Below are 15218 nucleotides of genomic sequence, written 5' to 3'. Positions count from 1 at the left end.
CCCCCTATGGCATCTCTCTGTTCTGTTTGCATGTCCTTGTTTTTCCTTCCCCCAGCCTAACAGTGGGGTGTATACATCTTGCTTATATCTTAACCTAAGTATAGTAACCTGATCTCTTTCTTTGCATTTCTTTCTCTTTTAAATTGATTTGATAAGCTATGTGCTTAAAGTACCTTAAGTTGGACTATGAACCCTTCTGTCCCATGACATCTGAGATAGCTGGCCTGACTGTATAATTGCTTCAGGATGATTTCTTACATGTCAGAGCATATTAGTTCCTTTCCTTCTTCTATCTAACTGGAAATTTTCAAAAGAATGAATTGCAGTACATTTTGTAATGGATATGACTTGATTCTATTTTTCTATTTGACTTTACTTATACAAAAGATGCCTATCATTGCACATCCCACTCAAACTCCTTCTGGGCAAACATCAGACCACACAATGACATCTTCCTGGCAATAGTGCATTGGACAGGGGGTGGGGATTGATCTGGTATCAGACAACCATTGACTGGCCAGGGACCTGAGACTTGTGAGACAGGATTCAGGAAGATCAGTTAGGCCAGTCTGACAAGGATGTTAAGATAAGCCCAAGCTATGACTGAGGGCTGTCGTGGAATGTGGATGAAGAGATGAACATGACTCCTGTTGGCCACATTCAGGATGATAAGAAAGGAAGAGAATGCTGGTCTATGGAAAGGGGAGCAGAGCAGGTGCACAGGAGGAAGCAGAGATATCCCTGAAGAATGACCACAAACTCCCCCTGGGAGGAAAAGGGATGGGAAATTTGCCTTAGTTGCAGCTTTTTCATTTCCAGCTCTAGAGAGGCCCAGCTATGCAGAAGTTCCCATTCTGTGTCCTCCACAATCCAGTTTGTAAGAAATGCTCACTTACCTTATAGTAGTGTTTTACTGTTTCTTGCAGGCAAATAAATAACATTAGAATACTGCTTGTTCATTTTAATGTTCCCAAATGACCTCATTTAGAAGCCACTTACACATCTTAATTTAAAAGGGTACATTGATAAAACTATATGAATCAATTAATATGGTATCACTCATACATTTAAGTGCCACACTCAGTTAGTATGTCATAAAAGACACCAGCTGTGCAGACCCTAGAAAATTAGAGTACTTGCTGATGGCACTGAAGCAGTCAACAGATCCCTGGTCCCCATACACCTTTCTCATTTACAAGAATTAATGCCGACAACCTTCATAGTTTCATGCTCCTAGACAAGTTAATGATAGAGAAAACAGTAGCATATTCTCAAACTCACCTAATTTATAGAAATGCCAACAAAAATTGTCATCAATTAGCAAACTGAGAGTGAAAGAGCAGTAATATTGTTCCTCCAGAAAACTTATTCCATTTGATATTTGGGTCACGTTAGGCCTAGATGCAATTTTTTCTTGGTGAAAAATTAATTAGCAAAAAAACAACAACAACAAACCTAATCTGCTTGTCTCCTGATTTTATGGGAAATGAATTGTCAGGGCTTGACAAGGTCACACAGAAGTGTCTATAAGCATGTCACAATCAGAGAACCTAAAAAATGAATTCCTCAGCCAAAGTTTTATAATACACATATTAACCATTGACCTGATTTCCAGCTCTAAAAATTATTTCTAACTCAAAAAACTTTTTAAAGGGTATTTTTAATGTTGCTTTAATTCCATTGCCCCTCTACTACATTCCAAGCACCGTGTCAAGGACTTTTGACAAATAGATTGTTATCCCCATGTACAAAAGCAAACTGAGACCCAGAGAAATAGTATCTTGCCCTAGACACACAGCAAGCAAATCACAGAGCTCATATTCTAATTAAACTGTGTCTAGCTCCAAACCTAGCTTTTCCATTTCATCATGCTACTTCAACTCAATAAAAAAATGTGTTAAAATGATGCCATTTAAGCAGTAAAATGTGCTTTACTTTGATCAGTTTTATGGAAACTTACTTGTTTGAATGTTTCTAGCCTTATTAAACACCAACAACAGTTTTGACTTTTTCATTGACTTGGAGAGATCACCAGGATGACCAGCCCTTCTAAACTGTACAAGGGGCTGGACTACAGCTCTCCAAGAAGAAGGAATTCGTTATCCCTTAAAGAAGTGGCCTTCTGTCGCCACACTGGCTGCCCACCTACATCAGTTAAATGAATCAATGAAAGCCCCTGAGGCACCTGAAACTCAGCATCTCCAAAACTAAATTCATTTTCTCTAAGTTTCCCTTTTCCAAAACTATAATAACAATAATACACTGATCTGCCTTGTACTTCCCTACATTAATAAATGAGATCACCATACACCCTCTCCTATACTAGAATTCAGGTCGTCCCAACTTCTTCTATTTCCGATCTGCTGCATTTAGTGTGTTACTGTGCTAGATACCTTCCAGACTCTCTCCCCAGATCTACTTTCTTCTCACCTTTTCGTTGCTCTGTATCCCCAGAAGTTGGATCCATATGGAGGGCATCATTCAGCCATGCAGAGGCCCAAGAAGACATGCATCAAGAGACGGCAGAGTGAGGTCAGGGTGGTCATGCTCACAGCTCCACTTCTAGTAGGTCCCTGTGAGCTGGCTGTCACCTTGAGCAAAGGTCACAGACCCTGTCAACCCTTCTGCAGAGTTGTTCCTTACCAGGTTCTGGTAACTACTCTGTCCTCTTTGAAATTTAAGCCTAGAAGTGGAAATAACTTCGTCTTGCATCAATCTTCCCTATAATATACCTACATTCTGCCCTCACCTTTGTAAATGGTTACTTTACTAAAACTCACCTCAAAATAACTAGCTTGAGTATGCCCTCTATTTCCTGTATTCTGACTAATGTTATAATCTAATCCTGTTTACTCTAGATATTTCTTGAATCTGTCTACTTCTCTTCCTAATGGTTTTGCCTTAATTTGGAACTTCATCTTTTGTTTTCTGGATTTCTGAAATGTGCATTTGACCTATCTCTAATCCATTCTCCATTTACTAATTAGTGACATCTTCTTTAAAAAATACCATGTTGCCACATCATGGTCCCATTTAAAACCCTTTCATGACTGACTCTTCACTGTACCATGGTAGTCCAAACCCACAGGATGACCTACAAGTTCCTTTATGATAATATGATAAAGGACCAGGTTCACCTTTATTATCAAGACCACTGGACTCATCACTCCACACTCCCTACTCTGTTTTAACCATGCTGGTTCCTAGTTCAGCAGGCCTCCGTAAGGCACTATATTGATCCTCCCACTCCAATCCAGTCTTGCACAATTCATTTCTCCATCCAGATCAACCTCCCCACTCAACTCCCACTGGCTAACTTCTACTCCCACTGCAGGACACACTTCGGCTTCACCATCTCTGGGAAGTCTTTGCTGAGATCTTTTCCCATTCATGTTAGGGCCTTTTCTCTGTGTTCCCATATATGTATCTTTGCTGTAAGACCAATCACACTGCTTGTACCCACTAGACAACAGTTTCCTTGACAGCAATAACCAGGGCTAGTATTTCTGTGTCCATAGCTCCAGGAAAATATTTGACATAGAACAGGTATTCAATAAAGGTTTGTTGAATTAAGTTAGCCCCCTGAACATTTCTCCCAGCAAAATACAAACCTTACATAATATACTTTTCCTATATTCTTTTTATCAAGGTGTCTTTGGTACAGAAGTGTTTGTGATGTGCATGTTTTTCTGAAATATGAGGCGATATTGATTTGTATGTATATTTATATTTCATGCAGTCACATTATGCCATGCTTTGGTAATAACCACATAATTCTCCCACTGGGAAAGCAGTTTCTATAATCGCAGTTGATGATTTCTTTTTATAGACTTTATATTTTATGCACTGCTTTTTATTGTCAGAAATCAAATTAAGAAAGAGAATTCTTCTGAAATGAGGGCTCTAGCCTTGAAAACTATAAATCCAAAGGCAGGAATTTTTCTATCCCAGTGAAACACCAGGTAAATTACCACCAGAGATTGCAAAGTGCTTGAGAAAATAGTTTTAAACTCACTGACATAAAATAGAATGTAAAATCAGAACAAATATGATGTGGAGAGGAAGACTCACAGAACCTAGGGTCTTGAATTTTGTGGATTTACTTGCTGATACTACAAAGAAATCATACCTAACTCTATTATGGGTATCAGTGTTACGGTTAACCTTTTTCCTTCTTTGCTCTTTTTGTCCATGGACAAACTTCACAGTTGTAGACTGGAGAAAGTAAGGTGTGATTATTCAGTCTTTATGTATAATAAAATACTACTTGTTACAGAATCTCTGGCCCACTCCCACTGCCTCCTTCCCATGGAGACCATAACTTCCCATTTTGTGGGGATGTGTCTTCCCCATTTGTCAATTACCTACCACTCTATAACACACCACCACAAGTCCACAGTGGTTTCATTTATCCTATCACAATTCTGTGGGTTGGTAATGCAGCTGAATGATTCTTTTGCCGGACTCTCCCATGTAAGTGGTGAGCTGGTGGGTGAACTGGGCTGCTTAGATTATCGGGGCCTCCCCTAAGACAGCTGGGATGACCAGAGCCTCACCCTCCAGCAGGCTACCTGTTCCTGTTCCCACAGAGGTCATGGGGTTCCAAGAGCAGAAACGGAGGGCAAGCCCCAAAGTGCAAGCCCTTTTCAGTTGCTAGCTCAGGTCATGTTTGCTACTTTCCCATTAACCAAAGCAAGGCACCTGGCCAAACCCAGGATCAATGTGAGAGAAGACTAGTGGATGTGATAGATACAAGAAGACATGAACAAAATGGGGCCATTACTGCAATATCCAACCCTATCATTCCTGATAGTCACGTCTAGTGGTGGAGGCTCAGCTCTGTAAAACTCTGGCTTCTCCTGCCCCTTTAATCATCCCCAGGAGAGTAGGAGTGACATATTTCTTGGAAACTCGGATGAGAATAAAGCAAGCATGCTCAGATAGCTCTTCTCTCATCTCCCACCTGGAGCAGGACTGTCTACAGAGAGCACACATTCTGTCTGAATACTAACAGTTGCCTGTGTCTATTGAATTTCAGGGCTCAGCAATAGAAAATCCATTTGTCTGCAAATAAAGGTCATATTCTTCAATACCTAGATTTTGCCAATAAAGAAATTGGGGGCCCTATTTAACTCTTCTGCCTTATTTCTCAATGAGTTTAGAAATCAAAGTACACCTCACCCCTTCCTCTTCCATCCTAATCCTCTCCAAGAACCCAAAAAGAAAAAAACCTATTGTGCCAAAATAGCAGCTCTCTTACATGGACAGATAGGAAATTGATAAGAATTCCTGGAAAGACTGTAGAATATTGATTAGAGAAACTCCATCAGGGAACAATGGGGAACTTGATGAAGTAAAGTCTTGGAGAAAAACTTCAGCCTCAAGCACAGGAAGAACCAACAAAATTTGAAGAGATTCATTGCATTACAGTACCCAAATAAAGATGATCAACAGTGCACTGAGGTAGGAAAAAGGACAAACCCAAGGGCTCCCGCTGAGGGTGACTAAGGCAAAGTTTATCAAAACAATTAGAGTTGGTAACAAAAACACAATTAACAAGAGTGGGCTGGCAGCATCCACACACAAACAAAGAGAATGGTAAACTAAAGGAAGAAAAGTGGCACATTTTTCACTTTCTACTTCTATAATCTGAAGTAGTTTTCATCCTGCAGCATTAACCTAAATAACAACCCCAACAATTTCATAGGATTAGTCTCATTCTGAAAGTGAGAGAATAGAGATAAAAGAAAGTTAAGGGGCCTCCCTCATGCATTGACAGAACTTAATCTTGTCCAAAAAGAAGTCTGGCCTTTGTCCTGGCCTACTGGGAGATACACAGTGTCAGCTTAAGGGCCTGGGCTAGCCAAAACGCAACAATGTGAGTTAAAGTGACCCACACCAACCCTGTGAGTTACCGTAGGACCTTTGGCTCACCCTTGGAGGAGCTGGAGACTAGAGACTGAAGTCAACCTGTTATGGAAAATACTGGAAAACCTGGACTGGATCACTGATGGAAGAACCAAGTGGCACTCAGAGGTCTTGGAGTTTTGAGGTTTATTTTACACCGGTGGGCTCAGAGGGGAGTAATCTCCCAAGGTCCGAGCCCTGAGGCAAGGGGAGCAATTTATATTATTTTGATATGTGGCATTTCAGCATGCACAGGGCAAAAGAGGCGCCAGGAGGAGTGGGGGAGGGAGCTGGGAGCGCTTTGCCAACTGGAGGAAAAAAGCCGTTTGCTGACCTTGACGGCTGTGTTGAATATTTTCCTTATCACTCCCCCCTCCGATGCCCCTTTAAACACTTCGTTTTAGGGGGCATCATCTTTTTTGGTTTATGAAAGAGTTATAATGGCATGTATTTATACTTTTAATTGCTTTGAGCTAGGATTTTTGTGTGTGTGACTTTTTTTGTTAAAGTCCTGAGTACTTTGTGAAGAACACAAATGATTATGTTTTCATGCATTTGTCTGTATGGGCTTTGTGTGTACAAGTTGAAATGAGGTCTTCAGACTCTTGATAAGCCTGCGCTTAACAAAAAATAACCAGTTTTTCTTAGACCTTTTTTATTTTTATGCAGCTGAACATTACACTCAGGCTGGCTTATTTGCATGTGTGAGGACAGGTGCTAAAGGTGGAGGGCCAGTGAGGGCAGCTCTCTTGGGTGATGACCATGCACTTCATAACTTTTATACAGTTAAACATTATAGAGAGGTACTTTGGAAATGCAGGCTGACTTGAGTTCAGTTAGGAGAGACAGGTAAGCACAGCAGAACAACTTAACGATTACCCAATAGACAATAGAAAGGGCAACTTCTTGAGGAACAGTTAATCAGAGGAGGCAGCGGCAGAGAGTTTAATGCTCAGGATGAGAGACTCTATTCCAGCGAGGGCCAGGATCCACGGCGTGCAGGTGTTCATTAGTCAGAAGGTAATCATCGGATGTGGAGGATTCTGGAGGTCTGGCTGGGCTTTCTACTGATGTATTTCTTTGTCTGGATTATGGGCCCTTTTCATTCTGGAATGATGGACCCATGGAGTGATGCCTGTATCTTTGGGGACAGTAGGAATGGTTAGAACAATGTGGGGGCCAGTCCACTGAGGTTTGAGAGGGTCCCTTTTTTAATTTTTGACCCAGACTGAGTCCCGGCCTGGAAGGAATGTACTGGGGTCCCTAAGGAGATTAGGGCTCTTTCTATGGTATATTGCTGCAGTTTATTTAGGGTGGCTCTTAAGGCTTGGAGCTGTTCTCTTACTCTCTTATTTTCTATCTGGTGTAGGTTCCCTGGGAGGCTTCCTAAATACGGGGGAGGGCGTCTATACACTAATCCAAAAGGGGGAAAAGCCTTGAGTCCCAGGTGTGCAGCGAGCATGCAGGAAAGCCAGGGGCAGTAGGTCTGGCCACGGGAGGGCAGTTTCTTGGCAAAATTTAGCTAGGATTCCTTTGAGGGTGCGATTCATTCGCTCCACTCTCCCTGAACTTTGTGGCTTGTATGCCATGTGGAGTTTTCAGGTAATGTTGAGAGATTTAGTTAAAATCTGTACTGCATCTGCTACAAAGGCAGGTTCATTGTCACTGTAAATTGTAGACGGTAGGCTAATCTGGGGCACAATTTCTCTCAGGAGGACTTTGGCTATCTCCTGGCTTTGTTTTGTCCTGTTTGGGAAGGCTTAGACTCACCCAGAATATGTACACACTAGTACTATTACTAGAAGGTATCTGAGTCCTCTGCTTGGCTGGACATCTGTAAAGTCTATCTCAAGGTCTTTAAGGGGGGCAACTCCTGTTTTTTTGGACACCCAGTGGGGGTTGCAGTGCAGATAGAGTGTTACTTCTGGTGCAAGTCATGCACTGCTAACTTACTGCTCGGCTTAATAGTGCTGGCAACTGGCTGATGTAGTATTGCTTTTTGAGGAGGGCTTCTGCAGCTTTTCTTAGGTGGGTGAGCTGATGGTATTTGCTAACTAGGTGCCTTCCAGTTGCAGTTGGGACAAAGATGCATCTGTCAGGCAGCAACCATCATTTTTGTTTGTTTGTTTGTTTGTTTGTTTGTTTGTTTAGGGTGGCTTCTTCAGCCATGGCCCAGCTCTTCTCTTTTTCAGTGTACTTGGGTGGAGAGGCCTCCTCTGTGGGCTTTAGGGCCACAGTGAGGGAAGGAGCTTTATCTGGTTTTTATTTTTTATTAGCCGCTGTTTTAGTTGCCTTATCTGCCAGCTGGTTCCCCTGTGTTACAGGGTTGTTTTCCTTTTGGTGTTCTTTACCATGCAGAATTGCTATGTTTTTGGGAACCAGACAGCCGTGAGGAGTTTTAGTATTGTGCCAGCCGAGAGTTGGAGACGAATTGGTGTCCCTGTGTGTTTAAAGGGACACAACAGTATGGGGGACATTGACATTAATGAATAGACATGTGGCTGCCAGTGTCCTGAGGCAGGGTGGCCATCCTGCCTCAATCAGGCTTAGTATTTTTTTGACAGGTATGCAACCAGCCACTGCCAGGGCCTAACAGTTTATGTGAGAACTTCAATGGCTACTTTTTTTTCATGTATGAAGAGATTGAAGGGCTTTTTTGTATCTGGCAGGCCTAGGGCTGGTGCCTGTTCTGAAGCAGCCTTTATTTCCAGGAAGATGGCTCTTGCCTCTTCTGTTCAGACAGGGGGCTTTCAGTCTTGGCACCCCCAGGAGGCTATAGAGGGGTTTTGCCATTGCCAAGAATCCAGGAATCCAGATTCTGCAAAACCCAGCAGCCCCCAGGGACTCTCGTATGCCTCTCTTCATCTGGGGCTGAGGTAAGGAGATAATGACCTTTTCCTCTCTGGCCCTAGTGCCCTTTCTCCCTGGGTGAGGAGGAAGCCCAAGTACCAGACTTGCTGCTGGCAGATTTGTGCCCCTTTTTTATGAGGCTCAGTATCCTGAGTCTCACAGGAGTTGCAGGAGGGCCTTTGTGCCTTTTGCACAATTTTCCTTGTCACTGGCAAGGAGGAGGTCATCTACGTACTGCAGGAGGGTGCAGCACGTGGCTTCCCTCAGAAAGCTGGCAAGGTCTGCAGCCAATGCCTGTCCAAAGAGAGTGGGTGAGTTCTTGAACCCTTGTGGAAGCCAGGTTCATGTTGACTGCATCTGCCACCCTGTATCCAGTTCAATCTATTCAAAGGCAAACAAGAGCTGGCTTTGGGGGACCAGCCGGAGGCAGAAGAAGGCATCTTTTAAGTCTAGGCAAGTGAACCGTTTGGCAGACCCCAAGATCTGGCTGGGGAGGGTGCAGGGGTTTGAGACCACCAGATGTAAAGAAACAGTCACCCAGTTAATGGCTCGCAGGTCTTGAACAGGCTGGTGCCCCCCTCCTGGCTTTTTGACTGGTAGAAGTGGGGTGTTCCAGGGCGACTGACACTTGGTTAGAATGCCTGCCTCTCTGAGTCTGATCAGGTGTTCCTGGATGCCTGCCCTTGCCTCTTGTGAGAAGGGATACTGCCGCTGTCTTTGTGGCTGGGCCCTTGGAGTCAATTCTACAGTGACAGGGGCTCAGTTATGAGCAAGTCCAGGTGGGTTGTCTTCAGCCCATACTGAGGGGAAGGCAGCTCTGCATTCAGGTGGGCTACTTGAGAGGGTCTGGGCACAGAATAGCCTCCACTCCTCTTCCCTGGGTGTGGCTATTGCCAGTACGAGGGACCCTGGCTCTTCTTGGCTTGGGTTTAGTTTGAGGCTTGTGCATCCAGTTGGTTCAAAAGTTATTTGGGCTCCGAGCTTTGAGAGTGTGTCTCAGCTGAGGAGGGGAACGGGGCACTCGGGCAGGTGGAGAAACTTATGTCAGGCCTTGTGGCCTCCAAGTTCACACTGGCAGGCTTGGTAAAAGTGTTGCTGGACTGCTTATATCCCAGTGGCTCCGAGAATAGTTGCAGTCCTTTTACTGAGGGGAGTTACAGGGAGGGTGCCCACAGAGTGTGCTGCCCCTCTGTCAACCATAAAAGTTTGTCCGTTGTCCCCCCACTTTCACTTTGATGGGGGGTTCATGGGGGCCAAGGGTGAGAGAGCCCGTCCGTATCAGGCCGAGTCTGTTCCTGCCAGGCCAGTGAGCCTGTCCCCGTGGGCCTCCTCCCGGCAGCAACCGGGCTTCAGGGCTTTGCCTCGGTGGGGACATTCGTTCTCCCAATGCCCCTCCTCCTCACAGTCAGCACACTGGTCCCTGGCCAGGGGCGTCCTAGGCTTCCCCCCTCTTGGCGGCCAGCTTTTCTCTGCCTTTTGGTCATCTCTCTTTCTTTTAGGGCAGCTGCCAGGAAGCTGGCCGTTTTCTTCATTTTTCTTTCAGCCTCTCTGTCAGCCTGAACTTCTCTGTTTAGATATACTTTGTTGGCAATTTTAATCAGTTGAGTGATATTCATCCTGGCAAAGCCTTCAAGTTTTTGGAACTTTTGTCTGATGTCTGGGGCGGCTTGAACTACGAATGAGGTGTTGGCCATCTGTTGACTCCCTGGTGACTCAGGGTCAAAAGGGGTATAGATGCAATAAGCTTCACACAGTCTTTTGTAATAGTCCCCAGGAGACTCTCTGGTTGTTGAGTGACTGAAGATACTTTGGTCATGTTCATAAGCTTTTTGGACCTGGCTTTTCTCCCCTGGAGGAGGGCATCCTGATATCGGCAGATCTGGTGCTGTCCCTCAGGGGTGGTGAAGTCCCAGTAGGGGCGTTCCTTGGGAACAGTGACTTTAGCCCATGCACCATGATCAAGGACCCCAGTTGCCTCTTCCCTTCCACTGTGAACAGGATGCAAAGAAACTATTGAGTTTTTTTTAGGTTGGTTGATGGGTTTGGAAGAGGATTTCATGAGATCAACCAGGGCTTGTGGCTTTTCAGATGGGGTGTTGTGTTTTTAATTGAGGAGGTTAGTCATGGAGAAGGGTTGGTAGTAAAGCATGGACCAGCCAGGCTCCCACGTCTCTTGCACCAGCATCTGAAGGCACCTGCTCCTGGCTGAGGGCTTAGTCTGGCTGCTGGTCTGGGGGAGAGTGGGTCCACTGGTTCTGGAGTTGGCGGGGAGGCTGATGGCAGCAGGGTGTCCAGGACTGGGGGTTGGGAGCTGATGGTCTTGGGGGCACATAAGGTGGGGGCAATATTGGCTCTTCCTCTGGATCACCAGCAAGAATTTGCGGAGGCTCAGTCTTCTGTTGATTCTTTGTGGGCTGCTTTGTTGAGGTGACTAAGACCTTACTTTGTCCCTGCCTGTTGCAAGCAAATCACACCCAAGGGGGAACGGTCTGGGCAACCTCTAACCAGGAGTTAAAGTATGGAAACTGAATCGGATGACCTGGATCTCTAGTGATGACCTGCCAGACTCACAGATTGTTGGGACATCTAGAGTTCCTTCTGGAGGCCACCCTACACTAAAGGTGGGCAATACAGATTCACACAGGGTTTTCAATCTGCTTGGAGTTAATTTTACTCTCTAGTTTTCTGAAAATTTATTCCTGAAATTTTTGACCATGGTGTCGAGAACTGTGGATTTGTTGTGCCCTGACCCCATGACGTGTCTGTGTAACGGTGCCATGACAACAGACAAGGGAGGGGTGCCTCCTCTAGAGAGGATACCAATCAGATGCCCATCTCTTCACTCTCCTTGCAGAAATTTAGTCAGCCTTGACTAAGGTGCACCCATGTAAGTCCTGGGCCAGGTCAGCCAAAGCTGAGTCACTGTTATACTGTGGCAGCTGACTGTGAATGCAGATGAGGCCCCACTCAGATTCCATAGCACAGGCGGTAGAATCACAGCTTCAGTGCAGACTGAATGGCAGCAGCCCTGCACACTCACTCACACACTCAGACCAGAGTTTAAACTTTCTCCTCCTGGGAATGTCTTCCTGAGAGACTTCTGAGAGGTCTCCAGGAGGTGACCAGGCTCCCCTTCCACCCCAACAGGTGGGACTGGCTGGGTCAGGGGCCCCGGGGCCTTACCGGATTCTATGTCAGAACCACGTCCTCACCTGCCAAACCTCCTTGGGTCTGGTGGGAACAGCAGAGCGGGGCTGGCCAGGGCTACCAGGCGGGAGACTGCTGAAAGATCAGGCAGGGCGCGCCTTCTCCACTGCGATCAACCGTTCCATCACCACCCCACCATTGCCCCAAACTGGTGGCAACAATGGGCCAGCACGGTTGGGTTCCCAGTCAGGGATCCAAATGTTACGGAAAATACTGGAAAACCTGGACTGGATCACTGATGGAAGAACCAATCGGCACTTGGAGGTCTTGGAGTTTTGAGGTTTATTTTACACTGGCAGGCTCAGAGGGGAGTAATCTCCCAAGGTCCACGCCCTGAGCACAAGCAAATGGAGCAATTAATATTATTTTTGATGTGTGGCATTTCGGCATGCGCAGGGCAAAAGAGGAGCCCAGAGGAGCGGGGGAGGGAGTTGGGAGGGCTTTGCCAACTGGAGGAAAAAAGCTGTTTGCTGACCTTGACAGCTGTGTTGAATATTTTCTTTATCAAACCCTATGGGAAATCAATCAATTAATCATGCTTATGGAATGGAACACCAAAGTGAGCACAAAGGCTTAAGTGAGCTTCCCTGGGTGACAATACTCCATGCATATCATCACACATCATTGCCAGGAGATTAATGATGGAAACTGCACGTTTGGAACTCTGCTGAACCCTGTTCTAAGCATCTCTCCCTCTGACTGATCTTAATCCTTGTAATGAACCACACAATGTGAGTATAACAGCTTTAATAAGTTCTGTGAGTCTTCCCAGTGAATTATCAAACCTGAGGGCAATTTGGGGACCTGAACTTGCAGTTGGTGTACAGAATTACTAAACAAACAGTATAGTAAGAGGAAGAAAGATTCCATCTTAAGGCTAAGATTCCATTTTGAAAACCAGGAAGTTAGGAAGTAAGATTCCTAACAGATTCTTTAGCAAACAGACAATAACCCACCTCAGGGGCAGGGCAGGCAGTCTTGATTGCTAGGTTCCCAAAGGGAAGCCACTACTGTGGGGATGAACCGGATCAATAAATTTCCTGTGTTAAGTTTATTTTGCAGAATTAGCTGGAGGACTGATATAGAGGAGAGGAGACACAATGTCTCTCACCAGAGATAAGCATCCTGAGACCACCTGACTAGTCTACGCTCCCTGGCTCTTTGTGGTATTCCTGAAAAATGCTTAAAAGACAGAAACCCCAGCCTTTTAGCATGCCTCCTCTCTGAGGATACCCGCACTTTTTCTCTTTAATGTATACCTTTAAATAAAGCTTTCTCACATCTCAACTGTGTTTTGTCTTTTTGCTATTTCATTCTCTTTCCAAGTCTCGATTTTACCCCTGATAAGTAGGGAGGGGCTGCAGAGAGCTCAGATTTGGGCCCTTAAGTTCCCATCGCCTGGGGGACCCTGTGCAGCAGGCCTCCTCTCCCTCCCTCTGCACCTCTGCACTTTCCTGCTCTCAGCTGCCTGCAAGGCCGCTGCCATTCATTTGCTTTAATAAATTCCTTCCTTACCTACATTCTTCCCACCTGCTCAAGAATTCTTTCTCATTTAGAGTCAAGAACCATCCCCTGTCCAGACTGAGGTTTCAGCTAGTGCATAGGGAGAGACCTCCCAGACATAGCTGTCTGGCAGCACTACGACTGGAAATTCCTTGGGGCACCTTGGATTACTGCCTGGGCAAATATCTAGAGTATATCTACCCATTGTACCAGAAAGTTAGTGGAAGTCAGTAAGTTAAACATAAGCTAAATAAAAAATAAATGAATATTACTCTGTTTAGTTACTGGTACCTGGGAACTGTTAAAAATATTACTCAAAAAAGAAGTATAGTGCTGCACAAAGAGAACATCCATTTTAAGTTTGGACTTTAAGAAAAGAGTAAATTTCTTTGCCAAAAGGATTTTAAACACAACCTACACAAGTCAGAAATTGCCTTGTCTTGTTTGCCCAAGGTCGAGCACATGAACAGGACATAGTACTCAATAAAGGATTATTGGATTTGTTAAATTAATGAAAACAAGTGAGAAGAGGTACTCTATCTCAGTTAGGGAATATATTGGAATAGAATAGACAATAATAAAAATAATAATAGTGACATACTCCATCAGCTCTGGAAACACAGTCATTCTAATTCTTTCTTGTACAGTTTATACTACATGTGAAAAGTATAAAAAATATGTAACATAGTCTTGTTAGAATAATTTAGATCCTCATTATTTTTATTATAGACAATGAAAAGAAGCAATTATGGGATATTGGTTAAAAACCACCTTGACTTGTTCAACATTAAAATCTAGTATTAGTTGTTCTAATCATATATATTATATAAAATCATATAATAGTCTTATGGTAATAAGCACTAAGTCAAAGACAGTCCAGGGTGAGGCAAAGCAAAACTGTACCCATGATCCAGTGCAAAACTTGACATTTAATTTAAAAAGCATGGAGGCATGATGGAAAAGCATCTCTGTATGGAGAGGAGAAAGCAGTGGTGCATTTTATTTGACATGGTGGATTTGCTTTCCTTTATTTTCATATTTTAATAAGTTCAACTCATGAAAGCATAATGAAAATAGAAAGATCAGCTATAATCAGGACGCATGGACATTTGGGGATCTTGATTTAAAAAGCAGTTGCCTTCCTAAGCCTTTCAACAAAATGTAAATTAAACAGATGAAATTGCCTAAAACATCACTGATTCTCAAGGGAATGTAATCATGCTTAAATGCCAACACTAAATTAATCAGAGGAACAGAATGTAGAGATGAGAAATTTCATTTTAAGCAGCTTCATGTTTCGTTAAAATAAGTGGACATGGCAGGTCAGGTTAAGACTTTGCAAAGAATGATTTGCAAAGCAAAAGGCAAAAGCTTCCATCTCAAAATTATGCAGCCACAAAGCCTATTCAAACAGGACTGAATGTTAATTCATATGTATTGTATGTCCCATAGTTGATCATTTTCCCAAGATCCTTCTTTTTCTCAGTGAAGAATTCTGGGAAAAAAATGTATTAATATTTCTGTAACTATGTTGTTTTTTCCAAAATAGCTTACAGTTTTACATACTATACTTATATTGCTTATAAACAATCTTGTTCTCCTACACTAAACTGGTCGACAAAAATAATTGAGTTGCCAGTTGAAACATGGTATGTACTTAGAACAGAGAAAGGTATTTGGACAGAATAGTAAATGGACAAAAATTTTGTCAGAATTCATTTAGCTGTTCCACAAATGTTTTTTGAGTACCT

This window comes from Manis pentadactyla, chromosome 9 (assembly GCF_030020395.1).
Source record: "Manis pentadactyla isolate mManPen7 chromosome 9, mManPen7.hap1, whole genome shotgun sequence".
Classification (NCBI taxonomy): Eukaryota; Metazoa; Chordata; class Mammalia; order Pholidota; family Manidae; genus Manis; species Manis pentadactyla.
Note: the sequence above shows the minus strand (reverse complement) of the source record.